Genomic DNA, 6,000 nt, shown 5'->3' with positions numbered 1-6,000 from the left:
TTGTTTGGAGTTTGTGTGCCTTATAAGACTGAGGATTTGAAGTGTTGGGGGGGAAGGTGAGGAAGAGGACTTGAGACAGTTCAACCAACAAGATGACCAAGGGAACTGCTCTGTACACTGACCAAAGCTTAAGGTAAAGTAATGCCTCCTACTGGGATATCCAGCAGGCTTGATGAATTTCAGCTTTTGGCCTGGGACACAGAATAGTGTATGCAAGGGATTGAAGAGACACTTGCTTACACCAACTTTTCTTTTGTGGAACCAACCCCTTGAGTGTCCTCTGGGGACACTATCAGTGGTACCTGTATTTTCATTAATTTCACTGTACCTTCAGTCATGTCCTACATCTGTATTTCAGCTGGGTATCCCATGCAGGCTGAAGCCCACACAAGCCCAGGCTCAGTAGGCGTCTTAATTGCACAGACTCCAGCTCACAATCAGGTTCAGGGCAAGTTTTGGGGAGCAAAGATTCCAGTGTGTAACCACTCACAGCACAGGCAGCCTGTCCACAGTGTGCTACCCAATCTACCACCTTTTATTCCTTTGTCAAGGTTAGTCAGTCTTGAGGACCTCAATAGGACCTGCCACTCAGATGACTATAAAACAGAAGTTAATCTGCTGTTGTAGAGCAGTAGGACACGTTTGCAGACATTCAGGTCTTGTAGCTGCCATATAAAGGTGCGTACCCAGATGAAGAAACAATCTGGGCTTTGCCCATGATTTGTTCCCTGCACCAAAGGATGGTCTGTCCTGTCCTGCCTGCTCAAGGGACACAGATGCTCTGAGGATATCTCTAGGGCTGTCAGGTGCTTTGTTCCTGTGGCCCAGGCAATGGGGGCTGATCCAGACACACTCTCAACTCCTTTGCCACATAAAGGGCCATGTAAAGAAAAAAGCAGATAATGTTGTTTCCACAGCACTCCCACAAGCTTTTGCAAGAACGTGCTGTTAAGTGACTGTTAGTTTGGATTAGTTCATCAAAAGACCTTTGTAAGATGCTCATTCTTTGCACATCAATTAAGAGTGGTAAGAGGTGGATTATTTTGATGCTGTATTTCTTTTGGGTTTGATGTTTGACCCCCATGAGCACATTAGTATGGTGGGAGCTGCAGGTTCTGCAGGTTTTCCCACCTTTTAGGTTGGTGAGTAGGTATTTGTTGCCAACTATCACCCAACCCACAAATGCCTTTCCTTGCTGCCTCTCAGAACACCACATCTGTGCCTTGTCTCCCTTGCTGAGATATCTCTGACAAGCTGAAGTTATTACACTGCAGAAACAATTCTGTCCTTTCTGGAACTGAATGTGGCTCCACATCCACTGTCAAGCTCTATACAAATCTTCCTCCAGGATTAATTCCACTAGAAAGTACCTGTTGGCAATTTTCTGCCTGCTATCAAGCTAGAAAGTTTTACCATGGTTTTGCCAGGAAAGTCTTGTCTTTCCATCCATGGACTCTATCCATTGCCAACCACCCTGCCCTATCCCATCAGGCAATCCTCTCCAGATCAGGAAAGATATACAATACTCACAACTGGAATACTCGGGGTTTTGTTGGTTTTTTGGGGGGTTTTTTTTGGTTTTTTTTTTTCCATGCTCCACAGTTGCCAAAATAAACTCTCCATGAGATAGAGTCAAAAAAATTACTAACAGAGTGAGTTATGCTCTGATTGCTGCATTCTTCTCAGCTTTCCCTGGGGCTTGCTTGCTGCACAGCCCTTCGAGGAAGAGTTCTGCATGCTGAGTTTGTTTGTGTACCCTTTTCAGGATTTAACTCCAGCAACACCTTAAGCAGCTCATGAATGAATGGGTGGATTAATGAATACAAAATATGAGCAAACACAGTGTGCTCAGCACAGCTCCTGATTTGCTTTATCCCAAACTTGATGGGCCAGCCTGAGGGGCAGGGGGATGTATCTGTGACTCACCAGGCTCGTGCTACATGAAAGCATCCACCTTCCCATGGGCTTTGAATTTCCCACTGTTACATTTTACTGTGTTTTTCCTTACTTCCCTTTGCCTGCACTGAAAGGAAAACCAAAAGCTCTCTCATGATCATGATGTTCCCTTTTCTTCATCTTCCTGCCTGGGTGAGTCCCCTCAGCCCCTCTCCAAGACAGGTGGCCAGAACCTGAGTTGTGGGCTACATTAGGACATGCTACCCATCCCACTCACATTTTCTGCCTTTAGTCTCCACTTCATCCCCTTCCCTCACCTCTATTTGTTTTCCCAGCTGATTGAACACCTGGGGCAAAGCTTTTCCTCACCTACAAGGGCCCTGCTGCCCATCACACCCCAGCTTCTCTAGCAGTGGACACTTGCCAAAGCAGAGAAGTGGATTACTTGGTGTAAAAATGAAATTGTAGCTCACCCGTCTCCAGGGCTGGTTTGGAGGGACAAATCCTCCCTTTCCCCTGAATTTGCCTTGAGCAGAGGGTTACTTACCTTCATGGGGAAAATGCTTTTTTGCTTTTAATGGTTCATGAAAACAGTTCATGTCCTCTAAAATATTAGGGCAGCTGTAACCTCAAAGAATGACATATTAGTTTTCCATTAAACACCTCTAGTGTTATTTTTAGGAATGGACAGCACAACCTATATAAAAACTTAAACTGCGTGAACATCAACTTTCAGAGCTGAAAGAGGACAAGTTTCTGAGCACACCACAAGCCAGAAAAACACTCTCAAATTAAATGAAAAGACACAGGGTTGTGCAAGTACTTGGGAATATCCTGGATATCCAGTCACCACAGGATAAATATGAATTGTCACCCAGATCAGTTTTACCTAATGTATAAAGATCAATCAAATGAACTCCTGAAATAATTCTGGGCTTTGAATGTGAGATAATTAGAACCAAAGCAAACATTTTATTGCTCAGAGCTAATTTCATTCAGCCAAGAGGTCTTCTAAGCCCAAGACCAGGGTTGCACCTGTAATGTCAGTGGCTTTGCTAATAACAGTTAAGAATCCACTTCTTGAGAAAACAGCAAAAAAATTTTGAGCTGATAAAAGATTTCTGCTTGTGAAAAAAAAGTACCTTCAGCAACAGCAAAAGAAGCTCTGAAGATTAAAATAGTGGTTTAGGAGCATGATGTGTGCTGAAGCAACTCTTTGAGTTGTCTGAGGATTCTGAGATTTGCAAAGCTGAACTGATTGAGGTATGTGACAGCACAGAGAGGCAAATCACTGTCACTCCAATGGGCACAAGGGAGTTACCTGAGGTGTTGAAATGCCTGAAACTCTCACTGGCAGAGGACAGAATACAGTTTACATTTTTAGTCTTTAAATAGAGCAGTCACACTACTACCCTGGCTCTCTCTGGTTTGATAATTATACCATGATATTTGCTAGCGGACCTGACTTCAAGAGGGAAAATATATCCCAATTTTCCAGTTGTACCTATTTGCAATCTGGGATCCAAGCAGGTCCCCCTAGCAGAGCATCTTCCTGCAAACTGGGCAAGAATGTTCCCACCAAGTACGTTTAACCAGTGTGCAGGGACTGTATAAAAGAAAAATTAGAAACGAACAAAGGCAAACAAAATGAATGGCAGATAGAAAATAAAAAAAAATATGAAGATCCAATTTTACAAATCACTGGAAAATTCCACTAGCTCAAATGTCAAGATCTGTATATAAATTCAGTGTAAGCAACAAGGGGCTGATTTTCAAGTCTGCTCTCACCATTTTTACCATTGCCATTTGAGCATCTTTTATTGGGTTTAAAACTATGGCACTAAGAAAACAATAAGCCCATGAAATTAATTCTGACTGGATATGATAGACTAGAAAATATTTCTGCTGCCCGCATAAGTCTGTTTTATTACAGCAGAATGGCATTCATTTTCTTTTCATGCACACACACACAAATCAGTTCCTTGCTGACCCTCAGAGCAGGAGGTGAGTCAATGCCAGTTCTGATGCACCCATGGACACAGGCTGTTATACAACTTTTTACACCATGTGAACCAAATTCACCAGCCACAGAATAGGTCATAGAAATAGTTTGGTTTGGAAAGGGCCTTTAAAGATCATCTCCAACCCCAGTGTTTAAACTGTGTCTCTTCTTCCTTACTGACATGCTACTAGTAGTTACAAAGCAAACTTTTGAGTTGTACTGACAGAAATGAGCTTTACCTGTGTCACAAGGCAGCCAGACCTCTTTGGGGCACCACAGACCAGCTACTGTCTGAGGTGCATCCAAAAGAGAAGGACTACAGGTACAGGGAAACTGGGTGAGAATTTCCTGGCATTAGTCTTTCTAATAAAAATTACAACAGTTGGAAAAGTCCTGAGCAGTTGATGCAATTCTCAAATCAGAGTTTTGGCTCATGGAACTTGCTAGCTTTGCAGACCTGAAAACAAACAAACAAAAAAAAAAAGATAAAACCTTCAAAAACTCATGAGGCCAAAAAGAACAGCTATAGCTCATGAAATCAGGCACATTTGGCCCACACTTCAGTGTGTAAAACCAGCTGTGTCTGCTCTGTCAACATTCATTGAAGGAATCATAGGAAGTAATAATAGGAGAAAAGTTTCCTATCTTTCTTTAAATGCAGAGATTATTTAATAATATTTAGCTTAAACAAGTTTACACACATTTGTGTGCTTTTTTTTTTGTCTGAAAACAAGCCCAGAAAATTTCATCCCAAAAGCTGAAAATTGTAACAAATTGCTAACCAAGTTAGAATGGGAACCATTATACCACTTTATCTTTGTTATGTTAATTTACAACTACTATTCCCTTAGGCCTAGCAGAATGCCAGACTCTAATCTCTTATCAGTCTTTCCCCAGGACAAGTGGTTCATGTGGTCCCTCATATTTAGATATCATGCAAAAGTGATACTGTGAATTTTGGGTCAGTTTTGAAATCCTGTGTCTTCAACTCCTCTTCCTGTGACATAGTTTAGAAGAGCCACCAGACTGACATTGCATAAAAGTCGTCTTCCCCTGAATTCATGAGCCTTGAATAGATGTGTGGGCACATCGAGGTGTGAGGACCTGCACACAGAGAGGAATACTGCACCAGTCAGAAGCATAGAGCACATTATAGATCAGCTATATACTTTATATTAACATTCTAACAAATAGATCTTGTGACATAAACTGCAATGAGGGAAAAGGGGAGCTGGTTAAATCTACCCAAGGTGCCACATTCATGGAGAAAAGCAAATTCTGGTTTATCACAACCCTACTGGTGCACTCCCAAAGGCTTACCCACATGACCCTTCCCTGAGGGAATTTTCCCATGCACATCTTCTGGGCTCCTCTTTCCTTGTCCACCAGAGGCCTCGTGTCTCACTCGCTGTTCCTCCCTTCCCTGGCAGCAGGAGCCCTTTGCACCTCTCAGATGAAGGTGATTTGCTCCAGGTGGAGGGTGTAACAGGGATGCACAACCCCACCCTCAGCCCTTTGCCCACCACCTGATACCGGGAGGTGGCAAAAATGCTTTGGGTTCACCTCCTTGAAGGCATTTCTCCCCCAGAAGCTCCCACCAGGTGTTTCTAATCTCTTTCTTTCCTCACCGTGCACTTTATGCGTGCACATTTGTAGGGGGGCAGAGAGTGAGTGGTGGCTTGAACATCTGTTATTCTGCAGTGTGGCTTCCTCCTGATTCTGCAATTTACTTGGGGTTGTGTGGGAATTCTCACAGGCCACGTTTTGGAAGGGTTAGTGAACAAGTGTGAGCAGCTGTACATGCTCACTTTGAAAGATTATCCTTTCCTATCCAGGACCTTATACATATTTAGATTTATCTCTATCTCATCGTCAACTCTCTGCTTTATGGGCATCCCTCTCTGTCTTTAAAATAACCGTTGGCTGTTATAAAAACTTTGGGTTGATTTTTTGCAAGCAATTTAACTAGTTTCCCCCCCCTTTTTTCTTACCTGTTGCCCTCTATGTGCAGCTTCTCAGCAGGTTCCTGACCCCACCTGTTTGCAAACCCACATAACAAAATCCAGCTCACATGCACTCAGCATTGCTCCAGCCAACACTTC

The sequence above is a fragment of the Chamaea fasciata genome, unplaced genomic scaffold, assembly GCF_029207755.1.
Source record: "Chamaea fasciata isolate MVZ Bird 193981 ecotype frontalis unplaced genomic scaffold, bChaFas1.0.hap1 SCAF_6, whole genome shotgun sequence".
NCBI lineage: Eukaryota > Metazoa > Chordata > Aves > Passeriformes > Sylviidae > Chamaea > Chamaea fasciata.
Note: the sequence above shows the minus strand (reverse complement) of the source record.